Source organism: Podarcis pityusensis (genome assembly GCF_964106645.2).
Source record: "Podarcis pityusensis genome assembly, chromosome: 5".
Classification (NCBI taxonomy): domain Eukaryota; kingdom Metazoa; phylum Chordata; class Lepidosauria; order Squamata; family Lacertidae; genus Podarcis; species Podarcis pityusensis.
Genome location: NC_138032.1, coordinates 25,228,892 through 25,251,612, shown reverse-complemented (window position 1 = coordinate 25,251,612; position 22,721 = coordinate 25,228,892). Strand labels below are relative to the sequence as shown.

The 22,721-nt window shown below is 41.2% G+C and overlaps 1 long non-coding RNA gene across 1 annotated transcript; it reads left to right on the top strand.

Annotated features, from left to right (window-relative positions):
- The first annotated feature begins 16,356 nt into the window (after positions 1-16,356).
- Positions 16,357-21,921, top strand: LOC308478561. Its single transcript, XR_013987154.1, has 3 exons — positions 16,357-16,742; positions 20,671-20,757; positions 21,505-21,921. It is a non-coding gene; the product is annotated as an uncharacterized lncRNA (long non-coding RNA).
- Positions 21,922-22,721: the final 800 nt, after the last annotated feature.

Below are 22,721 nucleotides of genomic sequence, written 5' to 3'. Positions count from 1 at the left end.
AATTACATCTACAACAGTTGCTGCAGTTTGCAGATGTAACCACATGCCCCCAAAGGCTGGCAACCCCAGATCTACAGTTTTTCTATGCATGGATGCTTTGAGCATCAATAAACTAGCTTCAGAATAGTGCTGAAAAGGATGAAAAAGAAGCGCTTGAAATTTCAGCCCATTGTCAGATCGGCACATCTACTCAAACAAACCTCAATATAAATGGGTCAGGGAGGAAATGAAACATATTTGAAATTTCCTTTCTGGCTGCCAGCTGTCCTTCTGACCATAAATGAATAATCCCATAAAGGCTTTCTAAAGATGCAAATGGTTTCCTGCATGTACTACGTAAGTTTCCCTTCCTTTTCCCTTTCGTGTAAGTTCTGGACTGCATGATTACCAGCTGCCTCACTAAAAAAAACAAAACCCAACACACACCATAGAATCATAGCTTTGGGATCCTGAGGATCATGTAGTTCAACACCCTGCAATGGAGATCGATGCAGCTGTTTCATACAGGGATCAAGCCTGTAACCTTGGTGTTATCAGACCACATTCTAACCAACTGAGCTATTCAAGCAATGCTGCAAACCCGTTCTCAACATTTTAAGGGTTTGTCCCCATGGCAGTGTTGAAGGGGATTGGCAGTGCCATTGAAAGGGCCAATGAGGAGTCCAGTGACTACAGTGATGACCCTGGTGAAACATGGGGTGGTATTCAACAATGTTTTCTTCAGAGCAGACCCACTGAAATGAATGAACAAGTTAGGCCCATTAGTTTCAATAAGTCTGCTCTGAGTAACCCTTAGTTGACTATCACCCTCAGGGTCAAAGAACTGATAAGTATTGATTGAAGCCCAGCCACCATATCTGTCCTGCTATTTGAATGAGGACCAGGGAGGCAAGAATTTGTGGGTGCCATTTCACAGGTTGGAGGGCTGGTTTGCACAAAGGGATGGCTAAGGTGGCCCTGGTTCAAAATGCCCTCTGTGGTCACTCCGGTGGGCCATGTACCTCCACCCTCAATGTGCCCACCACATACCAAGAGTGGCTCACTGGCATTGCATTATGGGGGAATTAATTGTTGAACAGACAAGTTCAGCCTCCTTCAAAGTGGTGGTACCAAACAAGACCAGTGTCTGTATACACCAGATGTATATCGGTTGTTATTCTATCCCCTGGCAGTTATGGTATTCTACAAACCTTTTGGTACCAAAGCAAGTGTCATGGAAGGCTTAAGCGACACCAGTCAGGAAGCTAGGCAGGAAATTTGTTCTCTCTGTGAGTCAAGAACAGAACCACAACAGGAAATCCCCAACTCCTCACAAACACAACTAAGTTCCGTGCCACCTTGTGACGAAACAAATGATGATGCTATCCATGCAGTGAGAACCAAATATCATATTATGCCAGAAGATATACAAGGTGTGACCGGAGAGTTTGGTGAACTGTCACATAAATTGGACAACGAGAAATATTCAAGCATACAATCAGCATTGGAAACCCATAAAATGCTCACAATTGTGTACGGAGATGAAGCTGTAACTCGAAAGACAGTGTATGAGTGAAGTGTTTCTGTGAAGGACGGCAAACCATCAAAGGTGACCCTTGGTCTGGCAGACCGTTGATGAGCAGAATGGCGGCAAATGTCAACAGAGTTCGTGAGTCACTGATGCGGGATTGACGTTTGTCCGTCTGAATGATGGTGGAAGAATTGCATATTCCATGTGAAATCGTTACTGAGGTTACTGAGTTGTACCACCCTCCATATTCTCCTGATTTGGCCCCACCAGATTTCTTTCTTTTTCCAAAACTGAAATCTGCACTGAAAGGGCACAGATTTTCCAAAATTTCACACGTCCAAGCTGCTGTGACTAGGGAACTGAAAAGAGGACTTCTCCAGAAGTTTCCAACAGTTCTACGAACGTTGTCAATGGTGCATTGTGTCAGAAGGGGCCTACTTTGAAGACCTGTAAGGTATGTTCGAATATTTCTCGCTGTCCGATTTCTGTGACCATTCACCGAACTTTCCAGTCACACCTTATATGATTCTGCATCTGAGATGTGCATGTTTGTGTGCATTAATAGGTGGGGGCGTTTAACTCTCCCCCCCCTCGTGCCACTTTCCAACTCTACATAAACTCTTCTCAAGTTATTTGCTCTATAGAGGAAAACTGCAGCAATGATATGGGCGAGTGTATTGTAATACACCACCACTTCCTCTCTCCCTCCCCCAGCAAAGAGGTGTTTGCAGGGGGAAATGTAGATCAGGAAAATGTCACAGAGTGAAAGTGTTAAACACCTCCAGCCCCCATGCTGCTTCCCCAACCAAATTAACAGCTCCCACATCTGCATTCAGTAAAAAGAAATTAAAAAGCCGGGAGATCAATCACAGATCTCCCAGCGTAACATGTAGTTTGGCCTGGAGTGAGAGAATGAATGAGCAAGTGAAGCTAGTCAGAGGGGCCTTATTGCCTTTAGATATATGATGTGGGGGGGGGGGCGGGACTCAGAAAAGTATTGTGACATAACTGTTCATATTGTAAATACTGCATTGATATGCAATTAGAATAAGATCATTTTAATTACAAATTATAGCATTTTATTGTCTTAACACATATAATAACATTTCAGTAAATTATATCTTTTGTCATATCAACATCCTTTCACGAAAATGAAGTTAAATCTTTGTAGTAACCAGGAGCTTAATTTTCATTAGACTAGCTATTTGGTAATTAGTCATGCACCATAAATCAAGTCCCCAAGTCTTCTCCAGGTTTCTTAATTGAAAATTATTGTTTCTTGGCTGATTGTGCAGCAAGTCAGAGGAGTGATAGATGCTGAATCCAGCACAAACAGTTTGAGACAGTCAGAACTTGATAGATCATTGCCCTGGAGGGTCTTGTAATGGTGGAGAGGCAGTGAATTTCAAAATTAAAGATTCCTTCATCCAAATGCAATGGAACAAGCTAGCTGTAGTTCACTAAACAACTTGGGGTTTCTCAAGCTATTGAGAACCTGGTCATGTTTTATACTCTTAAAAAAAAGGAACATTTTGAAGAATTTGGGGATGGCACAACTCAGTTTATTATCTTTCCTTCCCCATCTTTAGCAGCCACGCTCAATTTGAGTACTTTCCTATCAATTAACCAGGATACTTTTTCATAGTTGATCTTCATTGGGTTCTGGACTGGATCTGGACTATTAACTGCTATTAAGCTACTATTAACAAACATTAGATACAGGTGACATCTGCAGGTAAAGTGCTCCTGTTCAGGGTTCCAGTTATTCAGCCATGTCTTATTTTAGAACCCTTGGGAGCTGGTGCCCATTGGGACTGGTAAGTCGGAAGGCAGGCAGGTGTATGACAGGTAGAGCCAGATGATAAGCAAAGCCAGCTAATTCTAGGTTGGTCTCTATCCTCCTTCCTGTTGAGTTCTACAATGGGCTGCACTGAGACTAAGAAGGAGGAAGCTCGTAGCAGTGCCGTCCCATGGACTGGTTATAAGGAAGGAGGCAGGCAGGTGGCTGAGCATGAACTAATGCTGGTGGGGCAATAGCGCTCTTGTCCTAATGAGCCAGCATCCACTGTTTAGAGAATACAGTGGTACCTTGGTTCTCGAACTTAATCCGTTCGACTCCAGAAACTGTTCAAAAACCAAGGCATGGCTTCCGATTGGCTGCAGGAGCCTCCTGCACTCAAGCAGAAGCTGCATCAGACGTTCGGCTTCCGGAAAGCCTTCGCAAACCGGAACACTTACTTCTGGGTTTGCGGCGTTTGGGAACCGATTTGTTCAGGAGCCAAGCCATTCGAGTACCAAGGTACCATTGTACCCCATCCCATTCTTCCTCCCCCAGCAGCCATTCAGCATACTGTCAGTCCTCACTGGGCTCTAGTTTTGGGGGTTCCTCTTCTGAGAGTCCCCCCCCCAAAAAAAATTCTTTTTCTTTTCTTTTCTTTTCTTTTCTTTTCTTTTCTTTTCTTTTCTTTTCTTTTCTTTTCTTTTCTGTAGTTCTTCATACCTTAGGGTTTCCCAAAGCACACAGATCCTTCCCTCCAGTATTTGGACGCTGCTGTGCTGGCTGCATAAGGAAACTTGCATAACTGAGATTGCAGTTAACAGGCACGGTACTTTGTTGTGTTCGTGTTCACAATGCTGAACGAAAGTCTGGCATTCTTCTGTCCACTCCCTATTCTAACCACGCTGACAGTGTAGTGGCTCCATAAAGAATGCCTTTTGCAAAGCGTGAAAATAGTTTATCATGGCAGTGAATTTCTTCTTCTAAGATTGCTACTGCCAACAAATCAAGGAGCCAAATCCTGCTCTCTCTCTCTCTTTTGTCATTTTGCAAACAAGTACTGTATACAAGTTACTTTTTTTCATTGTTTCTGTTTGTATCCTACCATTGATTGTTGTTTGATAGTGATCTAGCATCCAGGAAGGGACATGGGTGGTGCTGTGGTCTACACTCCAGAGCCTAGGGCTTGCCAATCAGAAGGTCGGCAGTTCGAATCTCCGCGACGGGGTGAGCTCCTGTTGCTCGGTCCCAGCTCCTGCCCACCTAGCAGTTCGAAAGCACATCAAAGTACAAGTAGATAAATAGGTACCACTCTGGCGGGAAGGTAAACAGCGTTTCCGTCCGCTGCTCTGGTTCGCCAGAAGTGACTTAGTCATGCTGGCCACATGACCCGGAGGCTGTATGCCGGCTCCCTCGGCCAATAAGGTGAGATGAGTGCCGCAACCCCAGAGTCATCCACGACTGGACCTAATGGTCAAAGGTCCCTTTACCTAGCATCCAGGAAACAGTGAGAACCACAGCAGAAACAGCTATGGAATACACAAACATAGACTGTATGGGCATCTCAAACAAAATATGCAAGAACAAAAGAATTAATATCTATTGAGAAAGTAAGGAGATGAGTATGAGCATGGGATGGAGAACTTCTGGCACTTCAGTTATTGCTGGACTACAATTCCCATTTTCCTGGACCACTGACTATCCTGGCTGGGGTGAATGAGAGCTAGAGTCTAACAACATCTAGAGGGCCAACCTGGGGGTTGCCAAATCAGTGCCTGCAATGCTTTGGTGCCCATGAACGCCTGGGCAAGGCCCCTAGACTCTGAGTTTTCATTTTTTAAAAGAGTAAGGCTATAGCCCTCTTAGGAAAAATGTTATATAACAAAATGTGCAGACTTCTTTCTAAGCAATTTCTGTGAACTGAACCAGCCTGGCTGCTCCCAGTGAGTGAGCTCCCACTCACTAGCCAGTGAGTGAAGCCAGAGCTGAGACTGAGGAGTGAGTTGTTTGGACACAAGGCAATGGGAATCTGCGGTTGCCTTAAAGAGCTGCTATCTCCCCACCCCTTTAGTGTACTTTTCCTGCTTCTGTCTTATTTTTTATTCTTTGGAATCTCCATCGTTTGCCCTTCATATCCCTCTAGCAGCCTGTGGTGGGTTCTTCTCAGATCAGGTACTCCTTAGAACTTATTTTCTGCAAATACTACTACACAATAAATGTGGGTGAATATTAAAGAATCCCCTCCACCTCAATGCCAAATGTGAATACTTTGCAAAGAGATTTGGACATGTCTCTAGCTGTGCCGGAGCTGAGGAGCAGGCACCAATTAAGAATTTACTGTATAGTTAATTCACAGTTAATGATAGATAGGCCTGCTCAGAAATGAGTCTCTTCGTGTTTAATGGGGCTTACTCCCATGTAAATGAGACAGGATGGCAGCCTAGGTTTTGGTTTAGGGTTGGCACAGAAGGAAAACAGGATTTTTGTGCCTTTCACAGCTACATGGCAGGCAGAAGTTCAACAGGTTAAACATCTTCTAGTATGGAAATACGTTTACGGGGAAATCTTCACCATGACTATACACTCTGTGACTTTGTGTTATGCTGTGCCTCCATGGCAGTCATCTTGTGCCCACAGCACTCTCTCAAAATTTGAAACATGCTCACTTGTCCAAAAAGGTTGGCGAGATGGCCCATTCCTGCTCTAGTGAAAACATATCTTGTGTTTGCATTTTGAGACATTAAATGAAACACCCAGACTTGCTTGCGCCTATGTACGATAAATATGCATGGTTGTGAGCAGGTGTGGGGAACCTTTAACCCTCTAGATCAGGCATAGGCAAACTCGGCCCTCCAGATGTTTTGCGACTACAACTCCCATCATCCCTAGCTAACAGGACCAGTGGTCGGGGTTGATGGGAGTTGTAGTCCCAAAACATCTGGAGGGCCGAGTTTGCCTATACCTGCCCTAGATGTTGCTGAACTACAACTCCCATCAGTCATAGCAAGCATGGTCAATGGCTAGGGATGATGGGAGTTGTACTTCATCAAACTCAAGAGGGCCACACCTGGCACATAGAGCAGCTTGTGCTGGCATAGCTATAGCTATCCTGCTTTGCTCCTCGTTAATTAGATTATTTCAAATGGGTATGGCTGCTTGCTACAATACACATATGCTTTTCCCAATTATCTCCATAGCTGAAAAGGGCCTTAGGAGGATGTGCAGTCTTGTCTTCATCAGAATCACCCTCTGTCCTCTCAATTCTATGCCACATAAAAGCTCTGTATCCTGTTCTGCTTCTTTTCCTCACCCGAGATGGTGGTTATTGCCAGTATAGAAGCTTTGGCTCAGGATATCTGAATCACCACTGAGTGTCAGGAAGGCTTTGACAGGGATGAAGACAGAATATGAGAGTACAAAGATGTTAGAATAACCAATTTGGGGTGTATGATTGCTTTAAAAAAAGTTGGGAGGACGATGGTCATTTATACACTTGAAGTGGGAATCACACTATTCCTCTTGGAGGTTTTCTTCAGTCTATTATTGTCAGCAAACCCTAACTGGGAACAAATTTTAACCTACGATATCATCTATCTATCATCTATCTGTCTATCTATCTATCTATCTATCTATCTATCTATCTATCATCTATCATCTATCTAATCTATCTATCTATCTATCTATCTATCTATCTATTTATCATCTATCTATCCATCTCTCTCCTCTATCTATCTATCATCTATATCTATCTATCTATCTATCTATATCTATCTATCTATCTATCTATCAATCATCTATCAATCATCTATCTATCTATCTATCTATCTATCTATCTATCAATCTATCTATCTATCTATCTATCTATATCTATCTATCATCTATCTATCTATCTATCTATCTATCTATCTATCCATCTATCACCTCTATCTATCTATCTATCATCTATCTATCTATCATCTATTTATCTATCTATCTATCATCTATCTATCTATCTATATCTATCTATCTATCTGTCTATCTATCTATCTATCATCTATCTATCATCTGTCTATCTATCTATCTATCTATCTATCTATCTATCTATCTATCATCTATCTATCATCTATCTATCTATCATCTATCTATCTGTCATCTATCTATCATCTATCTACTTTTCTATCTACCATTAATCATTTTTCTTCCTCATCTGAAATGCCACAGACTTCTCTTTCCTAGATGGGATCTCTCCAGCTTTGCTTCCTCAAGTGACCATTCTTGTACCTGCCTATTGCAGTCCAATGAAGATGTCACCATGGCAGTTATTGGCCAGGGTGGGACACTTTGGGCATTTTGCACTCACGGGCACTTGCTTTCTGAAATCTATTATTTTCCTTCACTTTTCCACAGCAGAGGTGGATTTAGGGGAGAATGGCAGGTTCAGTTGCACCTGGAACAGACCCTCGGGTGCGCCCCAGGAGATGACACAACTGTAACTTGGAATGTAGTGTGAGAGGCGGGGAACACTGAATTTTTTGTGTTGCACAGGGCACCACTGAAATTTGAGACCCCAAGGTCTGCCACTGCCCACAGTGTGCAATGCCACTAAAGCTTGGGGTGACAGACTTTGAAATATTGCCCCCACCATGTGGAATGCGACTGTGAGTGAAAGCTTTTTTTGGGTGGTCCCATTTGGGATAGGTAACATTTACATTGGCCCTCAGCTAATGATCGAGGCTGGCTGCTGCCAGGTAGAAGGCAATGTGAGGAGCAGCTGTTTTCAGGTATCAGGCCAATCTGTAGTGTATTTTGATGCAAATCCAGGAATGGAATTACTAATTATGTCAATGTAGTGCAGAAGGCACTGCTAGGCAAGGGTTCAAATATTACATCCGGGCAAGAACTTGCTCTTCATGCTAACACAGCAGAGAGATGCTGGATGGATCTTCAGCATGTTATGCTTTAGATAAGGTGTCGACCTAATTATAGGGGGGAAAGAAGATGCACCTACAGGAGAGAACATAGATTGGGATTGAAACCAGTTCTTGTATAAGTGAAAGGCCCTTGCACTGATGCAAGGTAGTCCCCTGGTTTCTGTCCCATGTCACTGCAGAGGGTCCCTGGTGGTCCAGAGAAGTTTTGGAGGATCACAAGGAGGTAAAGGTAAATGTAAAGGGACCCCTAACCATTAGGTCCAGTCGTGACTGACTCTGGGGTTGTGGCGCTCATCTTGCTTTATTGGCCGAGGGAGCCGGCGTACAGCTTCCGGGTCATGTGGCCAGCATGACTAAGCCGCTTCTGGCGAACCAGAGCAATGCATGGAAACGCCGTTTACCTTCCCGCCAGAGTGGTACCTATTTATCTACTTGCACTTTGATGTGCTTTCAAACTGCTAGGTTGGCAGGAGCAGGGACCGAGCAATGGGAACTCACCCTGTCGTGGGGATTCAAACCACCGACCTTCTGATCGGCAAGTCCTAGGCTCTGTGGTTTAACCCACAGCGCTACCTGCGTCCCACGTTCCCTACCTACAAGGAGGTAGGGAAGCCCTATTGTACAAGTGGAATTCTGCTCAGGCTTCTTTGCCTTCAAGCCTATGCACCCACCCAAAACTTTTCTTGTTGTTTTTGCTTTAGCGATTGCTATTGCTGAAAAGGCAAGTGGCTTTTTAGTTTTAAAAACAGCTTGTCTCTTCGGCAAAAGGCATCATTGTGGTCAAAACAGCAAGCAAAGCTCTTATTTTTGTGTGTGTGGCTTTGTCTCTCCTGTGCATGTATCGCTCCTTGCAATCCTGAGGATCCCCATGCCATGCCATGTTGTGAAATAGCAAGTCAAGAAGCACTTTGAAGCCTTTGATTTCTGGTGTCTTGTGGTTCTTATTAACCACCTATCACTGACTAATGCTGCTGGACACAACCACCACTAGGATACAAAAAAGATAAAACCTCTTTCTCTCCTCTTGTCCATTATTTATGGTAGCCTGCTGTATTACAAACAGCAACCAACAAAGCATCGTCATGATTAAAGTTCTGCCGTTCAGTCGTTCTCCCTCCTGCCTCCATCAACGCAGAGTTTTGCGGCTGCTTTTAGTAACAAAGTTTGGATTTTCGTAAATTAAACATGTTGCTTAGCATGTCTTGGTCACTTATTGGGGAGTTTTCTGAGCAAGCCACACACCCACACCCACACTCCCACACACCTGGAATGTTTTCATCAAAGCCAGTGGAAGATCTAGGAAGAAACACATAATGCCATCACAACCAACATGTGCAGTTAAAAATGTGAGCTTCACAAGGCTATGCATATAGATCTGTGTATATACACACACATACACACACACACAGAACTGCAAGAAACTCACCCCCTCCGCATTTTATGCTACCTCCTAGGAAAGATTTCATAACCCAGCTGTACATTAGAGGTATCATGGCTAGGTCATAAATTGTTCATGCTTTATGCATGTACCTAAATGCATCCTTGTGTTATTTACTATCTGCACAAAGAGCTGCTTTTTAAAAAAAAAAATTGTCATGTCACGTTCTTCGATTTTTCTTGAATGCCTTCTTAAGTGAGCCGTTTCAGATGATCGCAAACACTGCATCCCCCCCCCCAAAAAAAATTATAACCCTTAGGATGCTTTCTGAGGAAAAGTAGTCAGAAGTAAAATTTCAATGTGTGTGTGTATACCCACCCTCACCCTCACACAAACACAATATCTTATTTGTCGGTCTATCTATTTACTCTGCATTAAAAAGAAAAAAGTGCTCAGAACTCTTTCTTGTTGCATCCTGCTGGCGTACTCTTCCTTGATATTCTGACCATTTTTGAACCCTTGAACTCTGACGGAGAGGAGGGACTTGGGAAGGTTGTCATCTGATCTATGTAAGAAGGCAAAAGGAATAGCTTTCTCTTTAATAGCACTCTTTCTGCTTAACAGTTGGTGGGAGATTAAAATGATCTAGGTGGATAAGGCAGGTTAAAGGTCAAGGGACACCACCATTTTTTCTCTCCCCTTCATGTCAAAATAGAGACAGGTCGTTAGACATTAGAAATTGTATGCTCTCTCCCCTCCCCTCCCAATATTTCAATTTATTTATGCACTAATTTTATTGTAAACTCCAATTCTTCAGGGGAACTGGACCCCTACCAAGCTACTGCCCGGCCTGGATAGTTGTCAGGTGCTGACATTCTGAGTTTCAACCATATTAATTGCTGGATAAAGGCTATAATCCCATCCCTTTGAAGCCCAGGGTTGATTTTAGGCAGTACTTCAAAAGCAGCACAAAACTGAAAGAGACATATTTCCGACCAGCACTGAATCAATATGATTTACCCTCTTTGCATTTGTCTACATACGCTGTACATATTTGGCTGCACATGCACACAGGGTGTGATTTGACTATAAAACATGTCAAAATGGGAGGTTTTATTATCCACAATATTCTACACAAGATAAGATGTACTGCCGCTGAATTTTGCCATGGAAATCTCTCCTATTGTTTAAGATGTCCTATCATGCTTTGATTACGAAGGAAAAATATCAATGTATGTAATTTGGCTTGTTTCCAGCTCTACAGCTGTAATAAAACTGCAATCTAAAGCGGGGATGAATGAGTGCATTTTGAAACAAAGCAGTTTTGCAAGACCAGCCCCGATACTGCAAATTATTGCAGAATTTTAATTTTAAAATGCCTCCGATCGAGTACTTTGTATGCGACAACCAATATCCCATGATGAATTAAATCTATTGTTTCACATGGTTGCAAAGAACCTCGACCCCACCCCACTTGCTACAAAGGAACAAAATAATAATAATAATAATAATAATAATAATAATAATATCCAGAACAATGCTGAGAAGTGCAAAGAATTGTGTAGCTAATATGGAACTCTTGATTGGCATGTATTTCACTTAACGGCTCTCGATTCTGCAGGCCTGCACTATATGAAAACTCTCTCTTACAGGATTTGCCAAGTATACTTAGTGTTATGTTTGAGAAAGATTAACAGTATTTCAGATCAAAGGCGAATCCTGCCGCATACTCTTAGGAGATTGTCATTCACTTCCATTATGGCTCATTTGCACAAGATTTTCCTGTAATATGAGCCATTGTTTTGATGGCAGTGATTTGACATCAAGACAGGGCCAAATGCATCTCAGCATCCAAGTCAGTCAAGCTCTGGGTGACTTGGTCCAAAAGGACTTGATAATCATAAAATGCAACTGTTACTCTGCAAGGTTTAAGCCTCTTTTTCAGATTCTTTTAAAAAACCACCAAACTTTTGAATGAATCTTGGCCTGAACAAAAGCAAACAATGAGTATTATCTATTCTTGATATATGTATTTGCAACCACAGCTTGTCTTGAACTAAAATAAAAGGGCAGTTGTGGTGGCGGTGGTGGGGGAAATAACAGCACATTCTTTTTAATGCCCATTTTCTTATTTGAAAAGTAGCCAATTTATTTTAAAGTGTTCTTTGAAATGAACACATCTCTTCACTCTAAAATTTAGTAGTCTAAATAAAACGCACTCTTTTCAACATTTACCTTTTCATTTCCGAATCCAACATGGATCCAAGATGATGCATATAGAATTCACACAGAATCCATTGAAATCAATAGATGTAGTAGAATAGTGAAAGAAACTGTAGAGTATGCTAAAGCAAAAAAAATAATAAAAAATCCTTCCAGTATCACCTTAGGACCAACTAAGTTTGTCACTGGTGTGAGCTTTCATGTGCATGCACACCAGTTCATCTTCATTTGTAAGCAAATGAAAATGATGATATGGGCAAACCATAATTAAATCCTCTACAAATTTCAAATTACATTTCAAAATACACTGAGAAGGAGAGGTGACTTTTTGTGCCTACAAAAGTTAGAAGACCTAATTCAATACCCTAGACCTGCTTTTGTATTGCCTGTTTAAGAAATACTTCACTTCAGAAAAGGACTGTAGATGCCCCCCCCCCTTTTCAGCTAAGCAACTTTCTTACACTTCTGACACAGAGTTGAAACTTGGCATTTTGGAATTAACTGAGCTGCTTTTCCATTTCTCCCTCTTCATCCTCAGAGATACAAGTCACAATCCAGCACAGACTTACAGCACATTCCTGTGTCTCTGTACTCAGAAGTAAGTCCCATACGTTTACTCCCAGGTAAGTATGAAGATCATGCTTTAAGCATCTTTCCACCCATCGTTTTCAGTGAACAAGTGTGTTTGCTTGTGGCCACGGCAGAGAAAGGGTGAAAAATGTATGAAAATGTTGTAGCTGTGGTGTTAGTTTATGTTAAAAGGAATGTGGCATTAACGACTTGATTCTTCAAGAGTACCTACTCTCGAGTCAAAATTTTAAAGCTAATGGAAGCTAAGGAACAATGAAATTTGTTCGACTGAGGTGTTTTATTCTGAAAAGAAGTTAGAAAAAGCGTGTTCCAAAATAATATTCTATACTTAAAAAAACCAACAAAATAAAAGTGCCATACCCAAGACACTCAGGGAGAAAATATCACATTGAATTGATTTTGCGTTGTCTACTTGGAAGTAAGTTCTATTAAGTTCAATGTAACTTACTTCCAGGCAAGTATGTAAGTACTGCAGCCTAAAAGTTGCTTTTATTGAAGTTCTTAACTTTGCATTTGGTACATTGCCAGCTCTTGTAAACAAATTGCACTGTTATGCTGCATTTTTTAAAAAATAAATAAATTCAGGAGTTTATTTATAAGGCAGGCTATGTAGGGTATGGAATGCCTAAAAATTATTCATGGTGATATAACCTTACACACTGTTCTCTGCTGGTAAGGTGTGTTGAACACCAAATGCTAAGATTTTACACTGCATGCTTGTGCGTGTTTGTGTGTGTAGGATTGTGTATCGGCTTTAGAATAACTGGAATTGCTTTTTCACTTTTAAAAAGTATGGCTTTTTTCTGCTTAAACTGTCAAAAATGAAACTATTTCCTCTGCAACTTTTGGAATACCAAGAAGTAGGCGCTGAGGTATCAATCTCTGCCAAGTGAGTTTTATATGGAAACATTGACATTTAACTTTGACAGTGATTGTATTCAAATAATAGAGAATATAAAATGTTCTTGTTCCCCATGTATGGGAAACTTTTGAAATGTAAACATCAAGCTATTAAACAAATGTGAGGTTTCTCTCTCCCCCCCCCCCCAAATGTGGAAACAGTTACAAAATACATGAGCAATAGCGCCCTCTACATTTCAAAAAACCCCAGAAAATGTACAGCTTCCAGAAAAGTATATTTAAAAACCAGTTCTGTCAGTTGCTGCTTTTATCTTGTGTCTGTGAGATGGTAAAATATAAATTTAAGAGGTGTGTAGAATTATCAAAGTACACATCAGTTTTGCTTGGCTTTATTTACAGTTTTAACAAATGCATCTACTTCTTTAAAAAGACAGAAACAGCAAGTCTCTCAGTGTCATATCTAAGGTTTACAATGAAACTTTTTTTGTGATTGATTATTTATGCAAAGTAACATGTTCTGTTCTGCTTTGAGAATCCAGTATATTATTAATGTAACTGATTATTTATTAAAAGTCTCTCATTTTTATCCATCAGCAGTTAGATACATAGTTGTTCTAGTCCTTAGCAACATTAAAACCATAAGCTTTCACACACATACAAACACACCCAGATTCCTTTGATGCTGAAGATGTCTGCGTTTTTGCAAGCTGCAAAATGAAATCCAGAAAAGATGTGAAAAATGTTGAAAAAGTTATTCTTTCCAAATACATTTTATGATGGATTCTTAAGACTTCATTATTGCACAATTCTTATTTCTGAATTTTCAGACTTAGCAAATGATAGAAAACTATTTTGCCATGCAGTTTACCTAATATAGGCAACACAAAGAACTATAAAACTGCATTTTCTTCCTACACATGTCATAAAATGAGGCAAATTATTTAAATGAGGTAGATTCTCCAATGCTAATTGCAAACACACACACGCACACACGCACACGCACACACACGTGAATATGCAGATCTCATAATAGTGGAAATCAGTGTTTTATTAATTTGAAATAAAAATATCTAGGGAAGTATTTGACATTTGACTCATATGCTTAAAAGTGATCCCTATGATTTTCAACAGAACATATTACCATATCAGAGGCTTAAAACGAAGCCTGCTGATTACTAAAGAACAGTACATTATAGAATTGGGAAGATATGCATGCCATGCTTTTCATATCACTTAATAAAATTTTGTGTAAACACAGACTATTAAAGTGCTAATACTATAGCATTTTCTTGAAAACTACAGTGAATTTCTGTATATTCCATGAAAAAATATTTTTGTTTACAGTGTACCTAATTAAAAGTACTTGCTGGACACAAGTGAAAAACTTTTTTAAATGTTCTCAAACTTTTTTCTTGTGCAAGTACACAATTGCTTAGGAAGTACACTTCCTTGTAGCAAAACATACACTTTTAATTTGCAAAGAAAATCATCCCCTTTTCTTTGGAAAAGAGGGAATCTTAAAAAAAGAAAAGTGTGTATGTGTCAGTGGAGGTTACAGACTATATGTATTAAAGGTGCTTTAGCAGGGATTAATACTTATTGCACTGCAAGCGGTTTGCTCACCAGCAAACAATTGTTCTTTGTTGCATTTCTACTTTTGAGACGTTTGGCTTGCTACTCTGAAAATGCTATTCCTGGTACCAAATTTACAAAAGAAGAAGAAGAAGAAAAAATAAACATACAGTGGCTCTTAGCAGTTCTCTGCTCACGTCAAGAGCAAATTAAAACAGTGAAAGAATGGTGCAAATAATTGTTTCATATGTTCTCTTTACTTGTGACTTCTATAATCATCCTGGCTGATTTACAAATGTAGACTTCAAGGTTGTTCAGCTTCCTGCAGAGTAGAAGACTGCTACTTTGGCACTCGTGCTCATGCCCTTGTAATCACCACTCAGAAACGGTGCCTTGGTACTTCCAATTCCCAGTCTCTTGATTGAACACCTCATTCTGTGCTAACAAGGTGTCCAAGGTATTTGAACAGGGTCTTCAGTCAGGGGGAAAAATTGCTAATGGTGTCACTCATTAACAATTCCTGCACCAGTTTTTGGTAATCTGGTAACGGTCTCAATTACAAGCTGATTCCTCCCTTCTCAATTTTTCAAGTTCAAATACGATGGGATGGTGGGGAGGGTTGGAATTCTGGAGTTGTGAGAGGTATGGAAAAATTAGGTGGGGAGATGGATAGCTAAAACTGAAGTTAGAACACCCTCATGGATTGGTGGACCATGTAAACATGGTGTTGCTGGGGTTTGCTGTAATAGATATTTGTATTGTTTCCAGTCATAATCACGAGGCTGTAATGGATATAAGATTATTGCAAAAGAATACAAAAGAGTTAAAAGACACACACACACACACACACACACACATTTTGAAGGCTAATGCTTGAAGTTCTGATGCAGAAAGAAACTTTCAAGAAGGGCAAAACAAACTGCCTGTGAAATGTGGTGGTTTTTACATAAAGTATTTTAAAATAAATGAATTTCAAGGAAAATGTAATAAAAGGCCATGAAGGGCACTGTTTTTATCTTGCATTGCCCAGGATATAAATCATACATAGATTTACTGGCAGCAACATGATTTCATTGGTGTGTACAAAGAAGAGTATAATATACTAAAGGAATCTTAATAGTCCCTCAGAAACATAAATGGAGAGGAATATCTGTTCTATTCAGCCAAGGCTTGAAGCAGCTTTCCTTTATGAACTTGACTTATTGAGTTTAAAGGTTTTTTCAAAGAATGCAGTTTCAGAGTCGCTGTTCTGCTTCTATGCTAAACATGCAAGTAGGTTGACTTGAATAGATATATGAATTCATGTATGAGCGGCCATACAAAAATTTAACTTTTGGGAGGTCAGTTATCAATAAAGGGTTTATAGCCAAGATAATACTACTCTTTCAGAAATGCAGTCAAAGTATAAGTTCATTATCTTCCCCATATGAGAGTTTCAGCTTGGGGGGTTTGGGCTGGTATGATACATTAATTTCAAGGAGTATATGTCCTCCTAAAACTGAAAACAAACAAACAAACCCAGCACTCTGTCATTTTCATCCATTATTCCCCAGCTTTCTAATCCTAACATACTATTTTGCATGAATGTTACACTGTAATAAAAGTATAAAGTGTTTAGGACTGAGTTTGTGAAACTTTTAAATAATCATCAAGAAACTGAGCCAGTCTAATTTGGCACTGAATACTTTCAAGTACAGTACTACCTTGTTCCTGAGGTGTTGTGTTAATGATGATCTGAACCCATTTTGAACCTGCTTTTTCTCTTTCCAGTCATTGTGCAAATCACCCACAAAACTGAAAGACAACAAATCCCTAAAACAGATAAAAAAGGGACAGGAGAGTAAAAAAATGAAAGTCCTAAAGATGGGGTTTTCAGATAATTTCGGTGGCAAAAAGTATGATTGAATTGGTTAGTATTTGGTAAGTGCAGAAACATTAACTTGTTGACTTTTGCATATTAATTTTAAACATCACATTTTAAAAAAAGTGGACAGTGCTATTCCGTCATTAGCAGTCTTTCAAAAATTTATGTCAATGGACAGAAGATGAACAAATGAGAATATCCTATTTTTTTTGGCATGTTTAATCATCAAATTAACATGGGCAACTAAAATCAGAATTATATTAATTTTTGTATTCTTGATTTTTGTATGTTTGTAGAAATTCCCAAAAGAATTGTGTTACTTATATATTTTTAATGTTCTTTTTTTTTTGCTTGTGATAAATTCACAGTGCATCTGTCAGATGTTACATTGATAGTTCAGCATCCCAAAAGTACCCATTTGCATCTTGTGGATTCATATGTTTTATAAAAGGAAACTGATGTTGTGATGACACTTAATAACTTGCATAGCAATCTTCTCTTGCATTTCCAGTTTGGCTCATAGCATATATGTCAGTATAAATTTATTGGAACACCAAACTTTTGAAATTTATTGTTTGGTTTAGAACTAAAATAGACTTAAAAAAAAAAAGGTTCTACAGGGGATTCTAAGTTGGCTAAAACCATTATGAGATAATTACAAAAATCTGACATGTTTTCTACTTGAACTTGCTTCATAGATCAGAAGGATTGTTTTAATGCTCCCTCCTCTGCCCCTTTTGTGTAAACCTAAAATCCTAAGCATGCTGTATGTGAAAATAAATGCTAAACCAATAAACCCCTTTTCAAACAGGTGTGTTTAGGAATGAGTATATGGGTTGGGGTGAGGATGAAAATAATACATATCATTGCTATGTGTGATGCCTGCTCAGAACTTCTTAAATCAGTTCTGACCTCATCTACGCACAATACAAATACGTCCCCTCATACAATAAAAAATTTTACTCTTCATAACAGAAATAAACCAAACAGCAGTTCATGCAGCCACAACAATTTTATTAAATATTCTGAACAAATTTTGTTACAGTTCTCTGTGGAAGACTTTCGGCCAGTCAGCCCAAAACAGTAGAAGATCCGTATATGATTTCAACATTTTATTGCTCTATTCAAAGTATACTATTTCCCAAGGAAACCTGATGACCTTTTCCCAAAGCCACAAATATATTGAAAATCATAATTTGCATCAATCCTGTACGTAACTAGGCAGTTTTCTATCCCCACTGATAGCAATGGGAGTTAATCAGCCGAGTGCTCTGCAGGATTGCAGTTTTAAGTGTGTAAAATACAAAGAGAGAAGCCAGTTTTCCAAAAGCACAACCGCTGTTCTTCCAGTAATGTATATTATGGCCTGGATCCAAAGAATCACATGACTCCTTCCACACCACCAAGGGAGTTTTGGAATTGTGTTTATCTTCCGCATGGCAAACCTGTTTGGAAACTGCAGGGAGTTTCATACGAAGGTTCTGATTTGGCCTGGGGTGGAGGAAAGTGCCTGCCATTCAAAGGTGGGGGTGAGGAGAACCAAATATGCCCCTGCCGGACATGCTTCAACACTTGAGCACAACCAACAGGGACAGACCTATGATGAGCCAGGAGTTGGGTCAGGAGGGGCAGTGGTTTGTGTGTCCCTCCATCTGCCTCCTGCAGGGCTCACCGGCCATTGTCATTGCTGGTGGTTACCATGGATGCAACTGGCTAGCTGGACAAGGGAATGCTGCCTATTGGCCCATAAAATGGCCTTCAGAATGCCCACACCATCCCACACTGAGGAAGGGGGTCTTTCCTCAGATGCAGTGGAGCTGTTGCAACAAGAGAGTCATATGTTCCATATAACCAGCCCTGGTCAGCGAACCGGCTGCAGCTTTTTGAGCCAGTTGATGTTTCTGAGCACTTTTTGAAGGCAACCCCAGTAGAACATATTGTATCCAAATGGGTTGTACCAAAGGTTGTGTGCCGCTGTGGCCAAATCAGGCATCTCAAGGAATGGGCGCAGCTGGCACACTAGTCTAACCTTGCCGTTCCCAAATGCAGACTGGACTTCCTCCAGAACAACTGGGCCCCCACTGCCAAACAGCTACCACCTCATCACACTGGCTGGCTAGGATGGAAGGCAGGAAGGAAGGAAGGGAGGAGACAATCCTCTGTTCCATGCTATGCCAGCCTAGAGCTGTCAGAGTGACTGGACCCAGGTCTGGCCTAGTGCCATCAAGCGATGGGAGTGAGATCAGCTCAGGATCTAGTGGCTATTGGGCCAGTTCAGCCCCTCACTGGAATGCAAATTTGGGAGGCTTTCTATGGGCTAGCACTTGTGGGAATCTTGCCAGTGGCTGTCCCATCCACCTGTACTTTGGGCAGGTGGAAAGAGGAGAGGATTTGTGTGCTGGAGAAGTGGACTGTTTTGGGCTGAGCAGAGGGAGACCTCCACCCCATCCAATATAGGCGGGATACAAATAATAACATTATTATTATTGCGTTACCAGGCCGTGACAGCCCCAGCCCCCAGGGATCATTAGGAAGGAATAAAGATTCTGACAATGTGTTATGGAATTAATATTAGGCCACAACTTTATTTAACTTCTGAATGTAGGAAGACCTTGGCTTTGGCCTTGGACGTGTATCCCTCCCAGCCCCCCAGCCAGGGGAACTGGGGCACATCAGGGTAAAGGGGATATGGGGATGCACTGCGAGATGTATGTGTACGCAGGCAGCCCAGCCCATATCCCCACACGCAGGGTAGTTCACTGACAACCTTTCAGTTTATGGCCAGTGACACCCATTATATAACCCCTTTTAAGAGGGTACCCTGGAATTGCCACCTCATGAGGGTGAGTCACCATTTCACACACACACACACACACACACACACACACACACACACACACACCATTATAGGAAAGAAAAGAATAAAAGATTCCACCCAAGGCCATAAACCACCAAAGTTGTGACAAATTGCTATGGGAAAGAAAAAACCTGCCAATGCAGGAAAATTTCTCCCCTGTCCTTCAACAGCAACCAAAGACTGTAATAGAACCTGCTAAACAGGAAGAAAAAGTTAACCTGCAAACAAGAAAACATTAAACTAAGGGAGGGTAGGGAGGGTGAATCTCCTGAGCCAACTGCCTGGCTACTGTCAGCTCCACCCCCTATATATAATGGGACTGGCCCCACCTCCCAGCAGTGTAAATTGACTAACTGAGGCTGGGCGTGAACCTCCAATAATAACACTGAGAGGCAGGCCAGCCCCTGTTTGCCAGTAAGTTCCCTGGGAACTGTAGCACCGCGCGCAATCCCGCAAAGGGCATCCACAATGTAAAGTGGGAGTGCTCATGATATGCAAAAATAAAAAATAAACCATGTAGGCAAGGAAGAAAACAATATAAATATATATAGTGATCTAAAAATTTTAATAGAGAAGAATGGGCCATATCAGCCTTGAATTCCTGTGAAGAACTTTCATAACACCCAAAATATCAACACTTTTTGTAATTTAAAGCCTGATCCCTAAACACTCCTTCAACAGCACTGAAGTTACCAAAACTGAAGAAGCTCTTTAAAATTTGTAGCCCAAGATTCATGTAAGACTAGTAAAATAAAGGGTTAAACCTTTTAAATATGTAACTACTAAATTAATGGAGCATACTAATCCATTCTGAGATCTAATGAAATACACCACAATTTAAATTGCAATTAAACAGAGAAATGTCAATGGGCATGGGGGTCTCTACAAAGTTGGGTAGGTGGGGGGAATAATTCTGTAGCTGTTGCATGTAAAAGCAATGCTGAGTAATCTTCCAAATATTTGCAGCAAATATTATCCATTCAACACTTGAGAAAAGTTTGCATAGCTAATTTTATATCTTCAGTAAAAATCTGAAAACGCAATTTGAGTCTGGGAAATGGTACGGTCACATGAGACAAAAAACCCCCCTTCCATCTACTCTGACTAGTTTCATTATTATTTACTAGCCTGACCAGTTTCATTATGAAGTTACCTTCGCTATTGCATCCATTACCCTTGATGAGCCAGCTACATGGAAGCACTTGTTGCAGAATGTAAGGAAAACAGAATCTCCTATTGTTTGATTTTTGAACTTACCTGTTTTCATTCCCATTATTGCATGTTGCATTATTACATTTTGATTGATTTGGAATAGGAAATGTCTATGAAAATCCATAATGCCCATAGACTTGCCCAAGCACTGGATGGCAATTAATAACAACTTATCCTGATTTAGGTGCACTGGTTGCTTCAGTCCCTGTATCCTCATCACCTGTACCCACGACAATCATCTCTATAAAATATTGCTTTCAAAGGGTACAGTTTGTTTTATACCAGTCAAGCAGCCTGAATGAAAGTCATAACCATTAAATCAACGTGTTCCCCATTTTTAGTTGACTTCAGTATACCCCTAGTTTGCTAGTTGTCTTTCATGCAGTGTGGCCACTATCCAAATATATACTTTATGAGAGTCCAAGGATGTGTACTCAGTGGTACTGTACATCATTACTTTGAAACCCACCCATGCATCTAAATGGACCACCCATGTTGTCTCATGTCTGAGCAGTTGCTGGGCTATTGCAAATAAAGTCTTACCAGAAGTGCAGAACTAGTTGCAAATGTTCCTGCATTGCATGGGGTTGGATTAGATGCCCATTGGGTCCCTTTCCAACTGCACAATTATATGATTCTATGTCTGGAGGACAGCCCTTATGTCCATACTGAGTAATATCTCTGGTTTCTAACCTAATACCTTTCTTCATGAAATGAAATGGTGGCTTGTTAATTCTATCTGTTTCCAGTGTAACCTCACAGTGGTTGTAAGACACGCAGTGGATCCATGCCATCTAATGCTACAGAAAACATAGGTCAAATGGACTGTGAGTGTAAGTATTCCGCTGCCTAGATGTCAGGCTTCATGCAATCAGCTTCCTCCCCACCGTGGCAGTAGATAAGCAGAACAAGGAAAGGGAGTCTTCTTACCAGTTAGAAACTTTAATAATCATAGTGAGAGAACAAAGAAACCATTTCCTAGAAATGGTGGTGCTCCCAGTTAAGAATTCCACCCCCTTACGTCCCTATTAATCCATGTCACTTCTCTGTCGTATAACCTGAGCTTGTACCCTCTGCGTTTTGTGTGCTTTCTGTTCTGCCACTTTCTCAGCTCTTCATGACTTTGGGGAGAGCAGATGAATGCTTTCCAGAGACAGTGAATATTTTAACCCTCTCTCTCCCAGTGTTTCTTCTTCTAGCTGTTCCCCATCCAGTATTTCCCAGCTTCTGCCTTCTGAACTATGTCGCTCGGCAAACCACTGTTCCAGATCTATATTGTCCTCCTGCTCCTGGGAAGATCCAGGATCCTGATCCAGAGCAGGGGGAGGGGGAGTCTCCCACCATTCCTCCTCAGTGCAGCCCTCCTCAGCAGGGTCCCTCACACTGGATCAGACTTGCAGCCACTACTCCCTTCAGCACTTTTCTCTTCAGGTCCTAGGGCCCCCCCTCCTGCTGCTTGGGTTTCTGACACTACATCAGTGGCAGCAGTGCAGGTGTACAAATCTCTCCAGAATCATCTTCTCAGCTGGCAATGTTTCACTCGGTTGCACTCCAGTTTTGCATCCGGATGGCCACATTGAGAACAGGATGCTGGTCTAGATGGTCCTCTGGCCTGATCCAGTGGGGCTTTTCTTTATGTTCTTATGAAGGATTCTTGTGGAGTGGTTTGTGACCATGAAACCTTAAGCAGTGCTTGCTGCAGCAAAATGGTGGCAGCGCAGGTGGTCTCTGGGGCCACCTCTTTCACAGTGTCTTGTCCAGAGGAAGGAGCCTTCCTCAGAATGAGGTATGGGCAACCCACACAGCCCTGCAGGGGCTCTGTCAACCACTTTGCTACAATGACAAAGTGGCACTGGGGCTTCTAGACTGCCAGTAGCCAAGGCCAGGAGCCAAGGCCAGTAGCCTCATCCATCCCACAGTGTGGTGGTGGTGGTTAGACAGCAGCCACCAAAATGGTGGTAGTTGG